Below are 21,475 nucleotides of genomic sequence, written 5' to 3'. Positions count from 1 at the left end.
AGAAAGAGGGGGCACATGAAACAGTTGCCCCTGATAATTTGAATTCTTAGCACTTGGGTCCCGTGAGCCCTAGTTTGTCTATAGCCTTGCCCAAAATCATAATTTAAATTTAAGTGGTGCTCTCACGACCCACATGGTGACCCTTTCTATATGTGTACACCTCACCTCCACGCATCTCAGCCAAATGTTTTGCTTTAGATCAGGATTACAATGAGGGCCCGGCTGCAGGCCTGAAAGAAGAAGAGGAAAAATCCAGCTTAATCAAAAAGAATATTAAAGCGAGCCTTTTTGTACCGCACAGGCCTTAAGAGCGAGAAATCCCAGTCATTAAAAGGAGGAAAGGGAGATGAAAAAGGCATCAGAGTTATAATTAAAAAGCATATCCTGCCGTCATTCACTGCTTGTTTGTGGGATCTCTCTCATTAGGCTTTGCCTTTTAAATGCCCGTTATCAAAGATTTACAAATTCCACTGACTTGGCACATTTATTCAGTTGAAAAGTCCCCAGATTCAGTCATCTCTCTATTTTTTTAAAAAAATGATGAATTCCTACAGGCCTAGAAAAAAGTCCTTCTGCAGGGCTGCCACTGATCTTGAGAGGTATTACCTACAGTGCATGAAGTTGTTTGTGTGTGTGTGTGTGTGTGTGTGTGTTTGTGTGTACACACACACACACACACAGAGAGAGAGAGAGAGAGAGAGAGAGAGAGAGAGAGAGAGAGAGAGAGAGGTCCTAAAAGCACTGTGTCCAAGATATATATCTTTCCACACATGTTGTATGTTTTTTTAATGTAAATAAATCTTTGTTCTGCACTATATTATTGCTGCACAAGAGTGTGGCAATAAGTATTGTGCAAGAGCACAATTCAGCATTCTGTAAGACAATTCTAAAAAGGGGGCACCCCAAACAAAAATATATAACTTAGAAATTGAACTTCAGAACTGCACCAAGTCTGGCACAGGTGTAGCAGACAGTCTGCTCTTGCTCTGTGTCCAGTCTGGGGACATTTGGGCAAACATTTTTCAAGTTACGATTTTTAAAAAAGTAAAGCTGCCCCTCCCTTATAGACACTGGCAACCTTTTCTGTCTGCAGATTTAAAACAGATTGAATAAATTTAAAAGACTGGATTTGTTTATTTTGAAAGAGAATCACTAGTTCCAGCCACTTTTTTTCCCATTATTTGGAAGGAATTCAGGCTTCAGGGGCTGTAATACTAGCTATGAAAAAGTCATTTCAAAGGAGAAAAACTTCTGACTTTTTTATAATATAGTGGCTATCGGTGCCAGAGTTCTAAAGAAACATTGTATCAGCTTGAGAGCAGGAAAGGGAAATCCAAACTTGACTCTACCAATCAGAACAAAATTAAATGACTCTTAGGAGTATAACTTTTAAACTCATTCCTTGCCATGCGGACACTAAAAACAGATTCTGTTTCTGGTGTAAATATATTTTAAAACATATTTTTAAAATAGAAAATAAATATTCAGAAGCTCACTCATTCAAGCAGTGAAACTACTGTTTTTTGTTTTTTGTGGTTTTTTTTTTTGCTTTGTGGGTGGGAAAGAGATCTGGTGCATATTCCACCCATCTTGTCACTATACCATTGCATTTGGTATCTTTCAAGTTGTTTTTTTTCTTCTAAACTACTGTACCAAAGATGCTATATGCAATCAATTCACTTCTGATGTATGGTGACTATATGAGTTACTGACTTCCAAAATGTCTGCTCAGATCTTGCAAACCAACAACGTCTCATATGAGGTTCCTATTCCTTCCTAGAAATATTGTCTTTTCCCAATAAGTTCTGCTCAGATCTTGCAAACTACCAACTATGGCTTCCTCTGTTGAGTCAACCCATCTCATGTTAGGGCTTCCTCTTTTTTTTTTACTGCTCCTCCCACTTTTCCAGCAACATAGTCTATTCTAGTCGTGTCTGTATTTCTTACACGTGTATGGTAGGATTCACACTTCTTGAAAAACAGCCTTAATAATTGCTTTGTGTTTGGGTGAGAAGTGGTTAACTGATGATAAAAAGGAGTCAGCTTGTGAGATTTTCCTTTATATGATGTTAATGTGTGAATGGTAGTGAGCACAAGAGGTCATATTGGCTTTTTCAGCATTCAGGCTGCTCTTTGCTATGTAAAGCTTCGCATCCTTTTCCTTGCTGGCAGCACAGGCACAATACTGCATAACAATACCGGGTCTTTTCCCGGCTCTTTGAACCATGCATACAGAATCACAGTATTCCACATTCATAAGCCAGAGGGTTTTTTGGAAGAATTTTTTCTCGGGTTACCCAGAGTCTGAATAAGTAGTTTGGAGGAGGAAAACTTCAAGAAAATGTCTACAGAGATCACTTAACCTAAAGCAATTTACCACTAAAAGTTAGAACTTTTGCATAGCTGTACAACAGGATTTCAGCCTCGGAATCTGAGAGCATTATCATATCCTTGTGCAATTACAGGTGGCTATAGATTGGGGGGGTCAAAAATCTCCCGATATGGAGTCCAGAATGTGGTATAATGATTTACTAGTGGGAGAAAGGGGGAGGTGCCTGAATTGGGCTCCATACACACATTTCCCTCTCCATTATATTACATGTCCATGCACATTTCCTCATTATTAGTAGACGTTGGTCCGCCTGGGTAAGTAGATGCATCTTAGACCTTGAAAACAGATTGTGTGATGTAGTCAATGCCACCCGTGTCAGGGAAGAGGGGGCACATTAATAAGGAATAATCCCTCTGTAAAACTGACCAGGTTGAAAATCATTACATGATGATCTCACACGCTTGGAAAGTAATGTGTTTCACACTGTGTTCATCTAAGCTCTCAGAGATCACTATGACAGAATATAATGGGGTCACAGGGCTAGCACACTTTTCTTAAGGAGTAAGCACTTTGCCACTTTTAATGGCCAAGCTTTCCATTAAAATGGTGCGGATCCAATTAAATGGGAAGCCTTTTAAAGACACTTGATTTCTTTGCCCTTCCTCGCCTTCTATTTTTTTGTTTAAAATATTCAGAATAAAAAATGGAAGTGAACCTTCTTATTTCCTGACCATTTCTTCCTCTCATCTAAATCTCCTGTTCTCCTATGCCTAGCAAGGGCATATCCATCAATGTGGGAAGTTGCAGAGGAAAAAGTTCATATGCTTAGGGAAGATGGAAAAGCCTAACAGTGAAAACAAAGACCCAGGAGTCTGGAATTACTAATCTCAGTTGTGTTCTCTGTTTATGAGCAGAACACCATGTTTACTCCATAGAAACCAGAAGGCATTCTTCGTGTGTTTACATTTGTCAGACTCTGTTTTCTAATAAGTGAGCAGCTGCTTCCATTGTGGCACCAGGGCTTTATTTTAAAATCTATCTCACACTTGGATCCAGTAATTAAAGTGAGTGAATGAGCTTCCATGAACTCAACTGAGGGTTGTTGTTTTTTTTTTGGTCAACTTCTGTTTTTAATTTCATAGATTTCTATTCTAGTTTTTGCCCAAGATACTCATGGTGGTATGAATGATCACCTTGCATTCACAACAGATAAGTAAGTTGGGACAGACGAAGAACTAATGAGCTGGGCCATAAAGAAGGCCTACTGGCAAAGAATTTATGCTTTTGAATTGTGGTGCTGGAGGAGAGTCTCGAGAGTCCCCTGGACTGCAAGGAGAACAAACTATCAATTCTGAAGGAAATCAACCCTGAGTTCTCACTGGAAGGACAGATCCTGAAGCTGAGGCGCCAATACTTTGGCCATCTCATGCAAAGAGAAGACTCCCTGGAAAAGACCCTGATGTTCGGAAAATGTGAAGGCAAGAGGAGAAGGGGATGATAGAGAACAAGATGTTTGGACAGTGTCATCGAAGCAACCAACACGAATTTGACTCAGCTCTGGGAGGCAGTGGAAGGCAGGAGGGCCTGGTGTGCTCTCGTCCATGGGGTCCTGAAGCGTCGGACACGACTTAACAACTAAACAACAGCAACAACAAGAACTAATGACTGGTTTGAGTTCTTCAAGAAGGCTTCTTGGCTGAGTGGGGAGTTCTACACATTCCTAATCCTAGCCCAACACCTCAACCTGGTGCCTTCCAGAAGTTTTGAACCACAACTCTCATATGCAGCAACCATTTTAACTAATGGTCTGGGTGGATAGAAATTGTAATTCAAAACCGTTTGGAGTAGGGAAGTGAAAAATTCTCACTCTTAATGTGTTTGCAAACTTAAAAAAATGTACACACTTTCCCATTGATCAAGCTTGCTACCTATTTCTCAACTGTGCACATACTTAGCCATTCATATGTTATGATATACATTGTTGTTGTCTAGTTGTTAAGTCGTGTCCGACTCTTCATGACCCCATGGACCAGAGCACACCAGGCCCTCCTGTCTTCCACATGATATACATATTGTTCTGTATGTTTATTCCTTTTTTCACTCTGGCTGTTGGTTAGCTATCCAGCTCCACAGCCAGAGGTTGGGACTTTAGTAGTGCCCACTGTGCATCCCAGCCTATGTGGCCTTGGGCCACTGGCACAGTCCCAAGTACCACCAGAAGAAAGGAATGGGAAACCACTTCTGATATTCTCTGCTTGGAAAACCCTGGAAAGAGTTGCTGTAAGTCAGAATTGAATTAAAGGCACATGATAATTCACTCTGAGACCTTGCAGATGTTTGAGTGTCTGAGACGAGGTAACTTTCAGTTCCAACCAATCTTGGCAGGTCCAAAATGACTTTTTACCTCAGGATAGCAAGATCTTAGGGACCAACCCTGTCAGAGCTCAAAAGTTTACCTTTTAAAAATAATATGTTGTGTTACTCGTTATTTCTTAGAATGTTAACATTATCATTATCAGTGCTGTTGCTCAAGTAAGCTATTGATTTACACATTGTCATTATTAACAGGATAGAAAAATATTGAGGGGTAACCTCTGTTTCCCTATGTAGTTCTGATAGTGTGCCATTCCAATACTTATAATAATGTGGTAGACAAAAACTTCACTTGCCACTTGAAATGGATTAAAATAGGAACGGAAATTACATGAAACTCAAACAATTGCTGTCACTAAGCCTCTAAAACTGCTTTAAATTGAACTTTAAAAGAGTTACTTATTACAACATAGTAACATAAGGTGTTAATTGTTGCTCCTAAAAGTAACTTTAGCTAAATTCTTTGTTGCTCAAACATGTAACTAAGTAATTACATCCGTTGTAGCAAATTAGCTTCTGTATAGCAGAAACGGAAACAAATGTAGATGGATTTATCAGGCATATTGGAAGTGGCTTTTTCACACCTCCCAAACTCTTTACAAGAAGAACCACACCTTGCCTTAAGATTTCACACATTTTTGAGCCTTACAAGGTGTTCCAGCGAAATAAAGTGCATAAAAAACTAGGTCTATATCACCAAATGTAACGGGCTAAAATGTGCATAATGAAGGAAAAAATGCATGTATATTTTAGTCAGGGAAAAATATGTATTTTAGACAAACCACACATTGTACACATTAGCACAATGTGCAAAGTTGTCTGTGGATTTCAAAGTGAGAAGAAGAAAAAAAATTGTGAGGAAATACAAGTAGAGTTCAGAAAAGTGCAGGAAAATTAAGCATGTGAGATCTTCACAGCCATGTACTGGGGAATTTATGGCAACTCAGATGTTGCTGTTATTGTTGTTCTTAAAGTCCAAAGTCCATCAGCTCCATCCAGACAGCATGGCCAATGACCAGGGAATTGAAGTTCCATGTTAAGAAGGTTGCAGGTTTTCCGTTCCTATGTTAATCAGTTGCTTAATGGTAGAGCAGAAGAGGACATTCTGCATTCAGAAAGTCCCAGTTCCTGATATCTTGAATCAAATTGTCTCAAGATCAGAGAACACTGAGGGAAAGATGCCTGTGAGCAGCTCTGCTGAGGGAGGAGGCAATGAGGAGCAATGACTCGATAGGTTTATGTATGCATGGGTGTGCAGATCAGGCAGTTGTGAAGCGGCGGTTAGAAAATTGGACTAGGAGTTGGGAGCTCCAGGTTCATATCTCTATTAAGGCATGCAACTCACCGGGTGACCATGGGCCAGTCATTCTCATGCAACACACAAAAGCACTGGGAGGAGAGAGTATAGAGGAAGAGAATCATGTACACAGTGCAAATCACCTTGAGTTTATTGCAGAAAGTCAAGATAGGTAACTAATGAATGACGTAAGTAAAGGTGAGTAGGATTTTATCTGCATCCCACCTATTTGAAGCCTGCTGTCTATGCCTGAAAGGAAACCTTGGCAAACTTTCTGGCAGTGCCTCCCCATCTCCGTCATCTTCTCGCAGCAGAAGATGCTTCCTCCCTCCCATCATGGCATCCTTTGTCTGGAAATGGGCATCAGACAACCGAGGCCAATAAGTTGGGGCTGACCTTTGTTTCCCCCCTGTTGCAAACTGTGACAATCCCAGACCTACTGGGATCTGTCACACAGTTACACTAAGCTGCCACCAACCATTCCCTATAAGAAGTCACACAGACCAGGGATGGATTTTTAAACAATAAAAAGAATAAGGTTTATTTTAAATACACACAGGGAAAAATAAACAATCAGGTGAATAAGATAAAGTAACGTGGCTTATTTCACTCATACACACACACAGTTTGGTTCACACAGAACCCTTAACTTGAAGCACAGACCCTGAACCTATCAGTTCTGGCTAACCAACAGACACCTGAACCTATCAGGTTGGTACTCTGACACACAGTAGTACCCTGTCTGACACACAGACTCCCACAACAGCTTCTTCTTCCCAGCTGCTGCTTCGTCACCTCCCAGTGTCTCTCAGTGTCTCTCTTCACCACACACGCTCCACATATATATACAGTACAGCCCCTCCTCCTGATGTCCCGCCTTCCACTCCCCATAGGATGGAACTTTCCCTCCAAACCCATGACAGACAGGTAACATCAGTGCTGTATGTAACACCTCCCCTCTTTATAAGTTGTTTTGTAGGGGGAAAGCTAACGTGCTTTTCACCAAAAAACAACCTGGATAAAACACACAACAACAGTTATACATACCATATTATACTTACTTATACTTACATTCTAAGTTAACCATAGCAAATAGGCATTTAAACATTTACCATTAACATTACATCAATTTACCTTTATTCATACAAACCAAATTCGAAAAACCAGGTACATTTAACTTTTTGTCATCATTATATACACATAGTCCATGTTTCTTTCGCCGTCTTCATTCTTCAGGTCTTCTTGATAAGGCGTCAGCAACACAGTTCACTGACCCTCTGACCACCTTCACTTCGAAGTCATAGTCCTGTAAGTTTAAAGCCCACCTCATAAGTTTGCTATTGTGGGTCTTCATTGTCTTTAACCATTGCAATGGTGAATGGTCAGTACACAGAATAAAATGTCTTCCCCAGATGTAAGGCTTGGCCTTCTGGATCGCGTAGACTATGGCCAAACACTCCTTCTCCACGGTTGCCAAATGTCTCTCACCTTTTTGAAGTTTCCTACTCAAGTAGGACACTGGATGCTGGTCACCATTCTCATCCTCCTGGCACAGAACCGCTCCTACCCCGCTGTTAGATGCATCGGTGTAGATGATGAACTCCCTGTCGAAGTCTGGAGCGCGCAGCACAGGATAGTTGATTAACGCCTCCTTCAACCTCTGGAACGCCGCCTCACAGTCGCTGGTCCACGGGATGCGGTCATCAGCCTTCTTCCTCGTCAGATCGGTCAGCGGAGCCGCAATCTCGCTAAACCTCGGGATGAACTTTCTGTAGTAGCCCACCAACCCAAGAAATGATTTGACTTTTTTCTTGGTGTTGGGTCTAGGCCAATCACGAACAGCTTCTATTTTGGCCTCCAGGGGTTTTATCACTCCTCCCCCTACCATGTGACCCAAGTATTTTATTTCTGGGCTACCCAGCTGACACTTGCTGGCCTTTACTGTTAGCCCTGCTGCACTTAACCTCTGCAGCACTAACTCCAGGTGTAACAGGTGATCTTCCCAGGTATTACTGAAGATCCCTATGTCGTCAATGTAGGCCACTGTAAAGTCACTGAGCCCTGCCAAGGTCTGGTCCATCAGCCTTTGGAATGTGGCTGGTGCATTTCTGAGACCAAAGCTCAGGACTCGAAACTCATAGAGACCAAAAGGGCTGCAAAAGGCAGTCTTTTCTTGATCCCTGGGATCAATTCTTAATTGCCAATATCCCTTTACCAGGTCCAATGATGAAATGAACCGACAACCCCCTATGGTTTCAATCAGGTTGTCTAGCCTGGGCATTGGGTAGGCATCAGGAGTGGTTACACGGTTTAATTTCCTGTAATCGACACAAAACCTAATGCTCCCATCAGGCTTGTCCACAAGGACTATCGGAGAGGACCAAGGACTAGAAGAGGGGACGATTATGTTCTCCCTCAGCATCTCGTCCAGCTCCTTCCGCACCTTGTCCCTATAGGGTCCCGTTACTCGGTATGGGGATACTGCCTGCGGGGGTGCATCCCCTGTGTGGATCCGATGCATCACTCCCTTCACTATCCCCGGCTTGTTGGAAAACACCTGTTGATATTTACTAAGCAGCATTTTTAGTTCTTGCTGCTGGTCTTGGGTGAGTGCAGGACTGATCTTTACCTCCTCTGGGTTGTATTTTACTTCCCCTCTACCCTCCCAGAAGGGTAATTCCGCTTCCTCACTCTCAGCTGCTTTTATCGCAAATAAAACCCTCTGTTCCCCTCTGTAGTAGGGTTTTAGGGCATTCACATGAACCACCCTCCTTGCTTGGTTCTTCTCCTGCTCTATTAGGTAGTTCAGGTCTGACATCTTGGAAATGACCCTATATGGTCCTGCCCATTTGAGCTGCAGTTTATTCTCTCTGCAGGGCCTAAGCCAAAGCACTTCCTCCCCTGGGTCAAAGTGCCTCTCTCTAGCTTTGTGGTCATACCATGTTTTCTGTCTGACCTTCTGAGCTTGCAGGTTTTCTGCTGCCAGCTCTAGATTTCTCCTTAGGTCATTCATCAAGGTGTCTATGTAAGTCACAACGTCTTGTGGGTCATCCTGGGTGATCTGCTCCCAATTTTGTTTGATCAAATCAAGGGGCCCTTTCACCCCTAAGTGTACAGCAAACATGTCAGAGTGACCCCTTTTTAAGATCATGGGGCGATACTTTTCAGGTACCACCAGCTGACTTCTGATCCCATCTCCCCATTTTGAGATATTCCTCAGGGTTTCTCTATATAAAACCCCCTTTTCCTCCAGAAATCTCACTGGGGTTACAGGTGTTAGCTGGGCGTCAGTCACCTGTTCAAAACACTTTTGGAGAGTGGCGTCTGCCTTTTGCTCCTGTCCAAATCTGCTGTCTGTGGTTAAGGTTTCCACCACAGCTTCTGAACTCCCCTTTGCTTCCGTCTCTGGCTCATCATTACCCCCCTGAACTGTCCCTGTGGTGGCTTGTGAGCGTGTAATCACTAGCACCCGTTTCACATGTTCAGCCAGGTCATTTCCCACGAGCACGGCTGCTGGCAGAGTCGATGAAATCGCTAGCCGCCAATCTCCCCTCCAGCCTTGAAAGTTGACAGGTACCTCCGCGACTGGGAGTGAGATTATCTGCCCCTCAATCCCTGCTACCTTTATGCTCTCATTCGGGATTATATATTCCCTAGGAATAATATCTGGATGGCACAGGGTTACCTGGGAACAAGTGTCCCGCAGCCCCCTATACTGACGGTCAAGTATTCCTACGTCCACCCCTGCTGTCTCAAACAACTGAGAATCTGTTTTCACCAGCAAGCAGCGCTTTACCTCTATAAGAGGACCATTTTCCTCAGCCTGATCAGCAGCGGTAGCTGTTCCAGACTGAGTAGCCATGGCAACAGGCTCCCTCAGTGACACTGAGCCTTGCTCTTTCTGGACACAGAACACAGCTTTTGGCTTGGTCCCACTAGCATTCTGAGGCACCATTCCTTTTAGCTGCTTTAATTTCTCACACTCTGAGATTAGATGACCCTTTCCCTGACAGAAATAACATTTTCTGGTGTATTTTGATTCTCTCTCATCTTGTTTTGGTTTTCCCTCCAAAATCTGAGGTCTTAGTTTCATGTCTGAGGGCTTCCCTTCACCATGGGCCCCTCCCCCTTGCTGGCTTTTCCCTGGTCCCTGAGAGTACTTGCTGTAGGTTTCTTTGGGTTTACCTACAGATTTCCCCTCACCCAAGGGCTTTCTTATTTGGGAAATAAAATCTGCGATCTCTGCGGCTGCTGCCACAGATTTCGGTTTCCTTTCCCTCACCTGGAATTTCAATTCCCCATGCAGGACTGAATAGAACTGTTCCAGTGCTATCAAGTCTTTAAGCTGCTCATAGGTCTCTGTCCCCTCCTGCGATAGCCATTTCTCAAGCAGCCTCACCAATTGGGCCCCCACTTGGGTAAAAGTCTGCTCTGGCTTCTTGGTGAGGGACCTGAATCTTTGTCTCAGCTGCTCCGCATTTATCCCATGTCTGGCAAAGACCAGTTTTTTAAACTCTGCAAAATCTTTCATCAGTTCCTCAGGCATCTCGGCATAAACCTCAGCCAGGCTACCACTGATTAAAGATCGCATGATGGTCATCTTCTCAGTTTCCCTCACTGAGAAGTCCACAAACGCTCTTTCCACTAAGGAAAAGAACACCTCGGGACAATCTCCCTTGTGGTACACAGGGAATTTCTTCAGGTCAGCCTTAGACAATTGGCCTCCCTCAGAATCCCTATTGTTATTATTATTCTGATTCATCAGTTCCAGTTTTCTTAATTCAAACGCCATTCTCTCTCTCTCCAATCTTTCTTCCCTCTCCATTCTCTCCCTCTCTCTCTCTAATTCAAATTGCCGCTGTTTCTCTCTTTCCCTTTCCTCCATTTCCCTCACCCTCAGTTCATGCTGTTGGGCTAGGAGTATTTTTCTGAGCTCTGGGTTCTGCTCTCCTGTGCTGTCACCCTGCACTGAGCCAAATTCATCCTCAGAACCTTGGTCAATCTGGGGGTCTTTCACTCCACTCATTTCTGCCATCTGGCTTCGAGTCAAGGGCATAATCCCCCCTCAGAACAGGCTGCTTTAAAAGTCAAGCCTCAAAATAAAACGACCACTTTTTTCCTTCTTGCCTCAGAACCAGCTTTCCCTAGAGATTGCTGCTGTTCTTCAGCACTAAACTTGCAACAGTATCGAGTCAGAGCCTACCCCCCTCTGCTGGGCCTCTCAGCTGGCAAGCTAGATCACTGTTACTAAGCAGTTTTGCCTCAACTTTTCCCGCCAAAACTAGGCTGCCTCAGAGCACCTTAATCTAAGTCTCCCCAGTTGGCACGTTCTTCTACTAGCGCACCTCCCCGTGAGGTACACCTAGAAGATTACCTACGCGCCTCAGACTGTCCCTGACTAGACCCCCCTTGCTCTGGGCACACTTGCCAAGGCTTTGCTGTACCACTGGACAACTGGACCAGTCGTATCCCACACGCTGGACACCAATCAATGTGACAATCCCAGACCTACTGGGATCTGTCACACAGTTACACTAAGCTGCCACCAACCATTCCCTATAAGAAGTCACACAGACCAGGGATGGATTTTTAAACAATAAAAAGAATAAGGTTTATTTTAAATACACACAGGGAAAAATAAACAATCAGGTGAATAAGATAAAGTAACGTGGCTTATTTCACTCATACACACACACAGTTTGGTTCACACAGAACCCTTAACTTGAAGCACAGACCCTGAACCTATCAGTTCTGGCTAACCAACAGACACCTGAACCTATCAGGTTGGTACTCTGACACACAGTAGTACCCTGTCTGACACACAGACTCCCACAACAGCTTCTTCTTCCCAGCTGCTGCTTCGTCACCTCCCAGTGTCTCTCAGTGTCTCTCTTCACCACACACGCTCCACATATATATACAGTACAGCCCCTCCTCCTGATGTCCCGCCTTCCACTCCCCATAGGATGGAACTTTCCCTCCAAACCCATGACAGACAGGTAACATCAGTGCTGTATGTAACACAAACAAACTCCATCCCTCTTCCATAATGAACAATCGGCGCACATGGATTCCAGCTGCCCCCATCCCTAAGCTGGATCCCAGCGACAGCTGCTGGAAACATGTTTCAGTAGCCAACCGCCGGACCTGACGAAATGTGTTAATTAGGATGTGATGCGCTGCGATATGACACATCTAAAGTACAGCAAAATTGGTAACATCAGTCACAGTGGGAGGTGAGGGGGTGCATATGCCATTTTTAATTAAAGGGAAACATGTTTCAATGGCCCGGTGCCGAGGGGAGCGTCTCAGTGCTGATCCCTGGAGCGCTCGCTTTAACATCTTAAGGCGCCCTTTTTTTTTTCTTGCTCACATTGTCCCTGACCCAGATCTAAAGAGCTCCCTGACAAAGAGGAAAATGATCACATCAAATAGTATAAGAGCCTTCCTCGATTGGACAATACTTCTGTCGCTTCAATGTTCCCAGCCGTGGGCAGTCTGGAAAGCTCTCGAGTTGAATGTCTTGGCCATTTTTCACTATGTTTTGCCTCCAATGCTTTCTCTGGCGCTCTGAGATATATTGCCTCAGCATTTGATGGTTCTGTTTAGGAACATTTCGGAAGGAGTCTCATACTGGGTCCAAACATGGGTCTGCCCAGCTCAATATTGCCAATTCCGAATGGCAGAAGTTCTCCAGGATGTGAGACAGGATTTTTCCTTGCCATTCATGGAGATCCCCAGTGTTCCAGCATAATATCTCAAAGCAAAAGTGTGCTGCTTATATGCTGCCCCATATCTATCTATCTATCTATCTATCTATCTATCTATCTATCTATCTATCTATCTATCTATCTATCTATCTATCTATCTATCTATCTATCTATCTATCTATCTATCTATCTATCTATCTGTCTGTCTGTCTGTCTGTCTGTCTGTCTGTCTGTCTGTCTGTCTGTCTGTCTGTCTGTCTGTCTGTCTGTCTGTCTGTCTATCTATCTATCTATCTATCTATCTATCTATCTATCTATCTATCTATCTATCTATCTATCTATCTATCTATCTATCTATCTATCTATCTATCGTCATCGTAATTATATAAACAGTATACCCATACAATGAAATTCACAGACACCCAGAGACCAGACACATACCCATAGTACTTCAAGCACTCTCTGGGTAGTTTACAAGTTAGCTATGCAAGCTATACATTGCCACCCCCCACCCGTTGATGTGGGTACTCATTTTACTGACCTCGGTAGAAGGCTGAGTCAACCTTGAGCCGGCTACCTGGGATTGAACCCTGACTCATGAGCACAGTTTTGGCTGCAGGACAGCAGTTTAACCATTGTGCTACGAACTTCAGACAGACCCAACAACTTCCAAAAACATATGGAATCATCTGGGTTTAAGATGGTAGCGCAACAAACTTTGCTTTCACATGACCGATAGCCATGCATTGCTCTAATCCTTTTAAAACTGCATCTTGCTAATGTCTGGGTCAGCTGCATATTGAGACAGGAAATGTCATATTTGTCTCTACATCTGGAATCTTGGTCTTTCCTACCCACTCAACCCCAGTTTAGATAAAACCTCGATATATGAGCATATGTTGCATTTTTCTGGATAAGACTTAAGAGAGTCTCTTGATCCTTACAACATTATTACTATCGGTCAAGGCCATTTAAAAAGGGATGGATATGTGTACTGCATGAACTGGATCAGAAAGAGAAAGAGAGAGAGAAGAAGAAGAACAATAATTAGATGCTGGATTACTCTATCTATTTTCAGAATCAGTAAGAAAAAAGAAAAATCTGTATTTTAAAGTACCTGATACAAATTAAATTACATTACGTTATTGAGGTGCTCAGTTATCATTATCAGCTGACTTGGTGCATTTTGCCATCAATATTCTCATCAGTAGAAATGGGGAAAGCAGCTTCCTAAGAATATCATGTAAATAAATACTAGTTCCATCAACTATTTTTTTAGGTGGACCTCAGCTCTCCAGAAATTAGGCAGAAATCAATTACTGAAGTGACTTGTGGGAGACTGATGGGTGCTCTATATTCAGAATTATTGTACTGTAGAATAATCTTAGAAGGATGGGGCAGCAGTGGGGAGAGACTATTGCTTTGGTGTTTCCTAGAGGGATACAGGTATCCTTTGTGGAAACAAGGATAGTGAATACAATCTGATGCCCCCCAAGTGATTTGAACCACTGCTCTTATCAGTCCCGGTCACCATGGCCAATGGGCAGAGAATGTGGAAGCTGCAATTTACACGTTCTAGAGGGCACCCAGTTTCCTTCACCAGAAACAGAGGGTCCAGTATAGAGCTGATGTAGCCTGGCTCTTCTTACTTATTTTTCTGATTGTCAAAAGAGTGACATTCAAACGCAAAGAGCTTATCATTTGTCCTACATCAATATTATCATTGTCCTCTGAAGCAATGTGATTTTATTCTGGTACCAAAGTGATAAGCTATTAGGACATTAAAAAATGGTTGAATGACCCTGTGCTGATTTTTGAACCTTCGGGGGGAGGGGCAGATAATCAATGCCTTTAAACCGTAGCGCTCACCTGGTAGAACTGGGATTTCAAAACCTATCACACAAAGCGATTATTACACAGCTGATGTCTGTCAAGTGTCTGAAGGAGAGACAAAGAGAATCTAAGCATTTGAAGGCAATCTCCTGGTACCCATGTGGGCAGAGGATCTGTAGCCGTGGCTAAATTATAACCTTCACTACATTAGTTCAGGCCTATCGACTTAAACTTCATGATTTTTCCCGGACTCATCTGGCAAGCCTCTGACACTGAATTTTAACTGGTTCAAATATTATTAATGAGCCTTGGAACAGCAAGGGTTTAATTTATAATAAATCAGCTGTAGAGTTCAACTCATTGATTTCTGGGCCCCCGTTAAGCAGTAATCAACAAGACATATGTATTTAAGTACTTTCGCTGTTCAACCCATACACATCTTATGAATGGGGCAACACACACATCTTCAGTTTTTGGCCGTAGCTATTCCACCCTGGCCTACAACCTGCCCTTGTTCAAGTCTTTCTTTTCTTTTTCAGAGAATTAAAATATGAATCGATGAAACCCAATTATCACTGAATCTGTGAAAGAAAAACTGGGAGAGTTTGTTCTTCCAAGTGATAGTGGTGATTATGAATAAGTCAACTTTGTGTACCCAACTCCCCTTCAGGGCAGGTGGGGGGAACCCATGGGAATATTGATGGAGAACATGTTCTAGAGCATCAACCAAACAGAATCAGACTAAAGGTTTATCTAATCCAGTGGTCCCCAACCTTGAGTCCTCAGATGTTCTTGGACTACAACTCCCAGAAATCCTGGCCAGCACAGCGAGTAGTGAAGGCTTCTGGGAGTTTTAGTCCAAAAACTTCTAGGAACCAAAGGTTGGGAATCACTGATGTAGTCCAATTTTCTGATTGCACAGTGGCCACTCAGAAGTGTGTAGAAAGCCCATAAATAAGATATGAATACAATTTGTGTTCCCTAGAAAGTACTCTACAGAGGCATACTGAACCCCATACTGGAAGTAACATATAACCGCAATGACTTATAGATGTTGATAGCTTTGTTTTCAATGAATTCATCTAATATAGCTGCAAGATGTCTAACATGGTGGCCATCAGGGTGCCTTACGGTAGTAAATTCAAGAGTTTGACCATGTATTGTAGGAAGATGTGCTTCTGTCTTAATGCTGTACTTCTTCAGCTTCATTGAATAAAATTCAGAGGTAAGCAAGAAGGGCTCAGAGCAGATGGGGCTTAACTGGGAGGAACAGATACAGTTAGGTCTTAGAAAACTTCTGGATGGTGACAAGTTCACCCCTTCTCTTGCTGTTCTTGAAGTTTTGGAACAGAGACAAACATGGGAGAAATTCAGGCTGCAGTCACACCTGCAAAATGTTTCCTAGTTACTCCTCATGAATGATGGGTTTGCCTTTAGTGTTCAGACAATGCATAACCATTACCGAATCTTTTGCTCCCCATCCATTCTACCTCCACATCCAATCCACTGGGAGACTTCTTGTGTATTTGATCCATATTTCCTCGTGCATTACATCCAAAATCCCATCATGTGTGTGCTACTAAATCTATTTGTTCTCATTAAATCTGGTGTGCAGTGAAGATTGTTTGAGTCTGTTTATTTTATTTTTTAATGTTTTCAAACTGGAGTGTCAGGGCACTGATATGCTTCTGTCAAAGATGGCTTTGGTACTCAAGGTGTGTGGGGGTTGAAGAAGGAATTTTGAGTCTGAGAGGGTTGAAAAGAAAAAGGAAGCTAGGTGACAATGGCAGAAGTAGGCTATCTGAGAAGCAGAGGAGACAAGACGCATAGGAGGACACTCCCCCAAAGTCCTCCTTGCAGCCTTTAAGCATGTGGAGTATCATTTCCCCTACTGCCTTTGGACTGCTACTGCAGTGGGCTGTGGATTCTCCACCACTGAAGGTAACACAGCACGGAAACAGGGGGGAAATGCCCTGGATCAGTATGTGGCCAGCAATGGCATTGATGTACCTGCACAATTTTTAAAAGGGGTGGGTGGATGGAAGGGGGGTCAGAACAGTTTAAAAAAACATATGAACCATTATCGTGGGATATATGTCATGTGACCACCATGCATGACTGTACAAGAAGTAGAAGATGTGAGCAAACGGGGGGGGGGGGGATTTGATTTTGTATTTCAGTACGAACCAATCTATTTTGCCCTATCTTGATCACATACTGAAGTAACTCAATTATATGTTAACTTTTGCCCTCTGAATCTTCTGAATTATTCCTCACCCAAAGACTCATTTAAAAAAAAAAAGACTGTACACTAGTGATAATTATGTATGCAAAGTGTATACGTTGGGAAATATAGGCATCTGTTTAGGGGCGCTTGCTTGTGAAAGTGCATATATTATGGGAAACGGCATACAAAAATTAGTGTGAATTTTAATTAAGGGTTAAAGACGCACAGGCTGCAAACTGATGCACAGATGGAACATGTGTGCTTGAAGAAATGCTGATCTTGAAGGAAACAGAGCAGATAGCATCCTTCATACGTAGTAGATGTGCGGGTGCTACGGCCTTTGGTTCTCTCCTGGCTCAACCATCAGGCAGAGTGAGAGAGCTGTGTCAGGCTGCAGACATTGGGGAGAAGCGGTGCTGGATAGCAAAGTTATGTACACCACTCAGCCTATCCTGCATCCCCTGAACTAGTTTGTTGCTTGCAGTTATGGTGGAGAATATTGTCCCATTGTGGGTATTGTGGTAAGACAGCCGCCTATCTGTTTGGCTTTTGAACCTGCATCATTATCATGCCATTGTCCTGAAGTCACAAAGAAATCTTCAGCCAACCCTGTTCAGGGATGGGCAACATTATATTTTGGGTGGCTGGGTTCATGCAGATTCATTAGCAACTCTTTGTTTGAAGAGCTGGGATGAAAATCCTAACCAGGAATTGAGGGGTGAAGGTTGAGACCACACCCTTCACAGGTTGTTTGCAGCCGGCATTTGAACTTATCTTTCAGAACCTCATGAATTTGGGGGACTCTGATGTATATATATATTTTTGTACTATCTACAAGATGTTTGGTGTAAAGCCTGCAGAAATAGACTTGACCTAAGAAAGCTTGCTGTTTATTCAACTTTCGGTGGCCTAATAAAAATATTGCCTGCTCTTGCATTTGTGCAAATTTAAGGACCATACAGCCTTTTTCAATTTTTTTTCTGAACTATGTTTTAGGACTACATTTCCCAGAATCCAACCATCATGAGACCCAGTGGTGGCATCCTGGGAACTGTAGTCCAAAAGGGTAACTTTTTTCATCACTGGTCCTATCTGTGGGATATTTTGCATTGCGGTAAAGTTAAAAAGAGGGTTGCATATGGAAATGAGTCTATTGTCGGCAGCTTTTTATTGTCTATAGATGCTGGTCTCTAATTAAGATCCATCAAGGTTATAACATGCTCCAAGTGAGAATTCCAGTTCATCAAACACAGTGCCAAGATGTCTTGTCCACTCCTCTTGCACATAACAATGCCAACAGAGAAAATAAGCACCTGTTCTTTGGTCCCAGTCTCTGTTTATTTCAGTAGCCATCCTTCACTTCTGCATGACTGCCCTCAAGCTACAGCACAATCCTATCTGTCTTCCCTGCTGTTTCTTTTCTGGCTTTCTCCTCTCCTCCTTTTGGAAAAGTGCCCTGGAAGGCTCCCAAAATAAGACAGCTTGAATGTGTATGTATGTATCTCCGGAGTAACACACGGGGAGTTTAAAATCGGCAAGGCCATTCAGTATGCAAGCTGTTGGATTGTGGTACGTTATGTATTGATCATTTATATTTCACGATGCTTGCAATGTTCTATGGTTTTGGAATTCTTGAACCCTCTGCCCGTACTTATGGCATTTAATGAGGAAAATGGGACCATTGTATCGGGAGAAACCAGAAGGAAGGATGACTGTGATATCACATAACGAAGTTTAGGAGCTTTTGTTTCAAAGTGACTGCGTCAAACATGGCCTTGTTTGAAAATGAGTAATGCTTGCAATATTTAACACCCATGGAATCTGACTGTAATGGCAACCACAGTACCTATCCATATTGCCAAGACGACCTGCAGAGTTTAGATTTCCATACACAGAATTAGATTTACCCTTCAGCCACTCACTACTAGGGTTTGCAAATGTTGTATTCTCGAAGGCTTTCACGATTGGTATCTGATGGTTGTTGTGGGTTTTTTGGACTCTTTGGCCGTGTTCTGAAGGTGGCCAGCATCTTCAGAGGACTGGAGTAGGAACCCTGTCCGTGCTCTGTTGCTGTTTGTTGGATTGTTGAGTATTTATAACTGTGGGAACAGCTTTTGTCCTAATCAGTGTTTTGTTGTTGTTGTTGTTGTTGTTGTTGTTGTGATAAGGGGGAGAGATTATCTGTCACTGGGTCGTTAGCTGGTCTTTTTTGTGCAATGATCCCTGGTCCTTGTGGCTGGGTAGAGTTCGATGACCTTTTGCAGGCTGTATTATTCAGTACTTGAAGCCAGGCCTTGTTTAGTTTTAGGCCTTCTTCTCTTTTGTTGAAGCTCTGCTGGTGTTTGTGGATTTCAATGGCTTCCCTGTGCAGTCTAACATAATGATTGCTGGTGTTGTCCAGTACTTCAGTATTTTGAAAAAGAATTTCATGTTCAATTTGTTTTAGGGCATGTTCAGCTACTGCTGATTTTTCTGGTTGTTGCTTTTTTGAATTAATCCAGCATCTTCCACCTAGGATAGTTCTTGGTTTGCAGCTACCATCATCCTTCACTACTGGGCATGTTGGCTAGGGCTAATGGCAACTGGAGCCCAAAATCACCTGGATGGCCATTCACTCCCCATCCTTGAGGGACTACTCATAAATGTCCATCCTTTGATTGTCACCCTATTTGAGGATTGAGGATGAACTTTACTCCACTAAACAGCATTTGGCTTAGTATATTCGAGGTAGGAGCTGAGGAGCTCCTACTTTCTCCAACTGAGGAGCATCACATTCCCTGAGATTTCTGTCACCTTTGTTGCTGTTATGGAGAGTTTAAATGCCATTTTACAATGCCAGGCACCTCCTGCTTTTGACCATAATTACCCCAGTTTGACTGGCGCACTAATCTGTAACTTACTTAATGTTGTGGGTAATCCAAAATCTGCCTGGAACAAAAAAAAAAAGCCTAAATATGCCACGGAGATGGAACGGGTCATAAAAAAGACCAACAGTTTCATTGGAGAGTTGGGTTTCTTTCTGACAAGCTTGAGGCAGTGCTGGGGTTTATGGCTGTTACCCTGCTGTTGTGTAGGTTTGTCCGACTTTGACAATTAAACACAAATGCTACCTCTCCAGAGATGTCAGTGTGGTGCCTTTCAGCAACGTTAAATTCATACTGCGAAAGACACTCACTTTTACTTTCAAAGTGAAACCCATGAAAAGAGTATTTCAGTGTCCCTTTGTGATAAGCCCACCACTGATGGCAATGGACTTACTCCGGATTTGCACTAGTAGAAGAATACTGTCCTGACTGTGCCTTTGTTCCCCCTCCGTTTGATACCATGCTGATAGTGTGTCCCGACCCAGGGCTCTTTCCCCTACAAGGTGATTAATGGGCCGTCCTCTATTAAAACAAAAGCAGATGGGGCTTAGGTTACCCTCCATTACATTCTCCTCCTTCGAAAGGAAAGCATCTATATGCATTTGCACAGCGAGACATATATACAGAATGTATATGAATAGACCTGCCCAACGGAGGTTACTGCAAAAGGCTGGAGGGGAGGGGAAAATATCTTTCCTCGTAATGAAAACACAAACAGGCACAATAATTATCTTCATAAGCTTTTGGATCTATGCCAATAGTTGTCATTTTGTAAAGCCCATTAGAGCTGTGAATTTTATGTAAAAACGCTAAAAAGCAGGAGGGAATAAGAGAGTATCTCCCCTACCACCGGCTGCCAAACTGCAAGGCAATAGAATCAAAAGCAATTTGGAATATTAAGGGTTAGAGGAAGAGGAAAGTGTTGGGCAATAAAAGCCCTCGGGGACCCAGCACAACAACATCCCAGCAAAATGATAATAAACTACTGTGGATTTAATCACTTGGTAAAATGTGCAGGATAGTATTGTGGAATTTTAGAGCTGCCACAAAAATATATATACTCAAAATAATAATGCAAAAAAGCATTTAAAAAGCACTGCATTAGGGATTCAGGAAGGATGATTTAGGTGGAGACAATGTAACAGAAAAGTATCATTTTGGCAATTTAGTATTTTAAATAATTGTGTATTATTTTCTACATGGATCCACTTTTAAGCCTCAGATAGGCTTTTAAGGTATCACTTACTTCAAGGGTGGTTCCCCCCCCTCTTTCTTCCCTTTCCTACTGAGCACACGCCTGAGTCTTTGAACACACAAAAACAATATTATACAGGGCAATCTTTCCCAGTGTAGGAGGCGGACAGGAGAAGCGAACACTTACTAAATTCCTGGAGGGAGTTCATGCTAGTAATGATTTTTAACATACTTGGGTCTCTTCTAATTGCATAAGGCTTTTTTATGGCATGGTGTGTGTTTTTTAGAGGTCTGCTCATTATCTATATAAGTATCCAACGTTGGGTTTTTTCCCCCTGGAAATATGGTGCATTCCAAAGGTATTTTTGAAGGCAGAATGCCTGAATTTAGGGGACTCTTCCTGCTCTTCTTCATGAAGTGGTCTGAGAAAAAGAACGCCCCAAACAGAAGAAATTTAAGTGTTGAACAGCTGCCAACCTAGATGGAAGTTGACCTTGTATATTTGGGCTTCCATAGGAAGATGTTAACTCTTAGACCAGGAAACTCCCCTGACCCAGAATCCTGACCCTCTTCTGCTGGAGAGGGAACCAAGTGAAACACGACCCCCCCGCAGGAGAGAACACCGAAAGCAGCTGTTCTAAAAAC

General features: G+C 42.8%; 1 protein-coding gene and 1 long non-coding RNA gene across 7 annotated transcripts in view; one reads left to right on the top strand and one right to left on the bottom strand.

Annotated features, from left to right (window-relative positions):
• Positions 1-21,475, top strand: part of KIRREL3 (kirre like nephrin family adhesion molecule 3) — an 846,407-nt gene that overhangs the window by 375,733 nt on the left and 449,199 nt on the right. The gene's annotated exons all lie outside the window — the stretch shown is intronic.
• The window catches only part of LOC144584209 (uncharacterized), a 103,660-nt gene continuing 88,745 nt past the window's right edge, over positions 6,561-21,475 (bottom strand). Inside the window, exon 2 of the long non-coding RNA XR_013538320.1 lies at positions 6,561-6,954. This is a non-coding gene — a long non-coding RNA (uncharacterized LOC144584209). The remainder of the gene's footprint in view (positions 6,955-21,475) is intronic.

This window comes from Pogona vitticeps, chromosome 8 (genome assembly GCF_051106095.1).
Source record: "Pogona vitticeps strain Pit_001003342236 chromosome 8, PviZW2.1, whole genome shotgun sequence".
In the NCBI taxonomy this organism is placed as follows: Eukaryota; Metazoa; Chordata; class Lepidosauria; order Squamata; family Agamidae; genus Pogona; species Pogona vitticeps.
The sequence above is the reverse complement of the archived record's forward strand: the minus strand, read 5'-3'. Positions and strand labels throughout refer to the sequence as shown.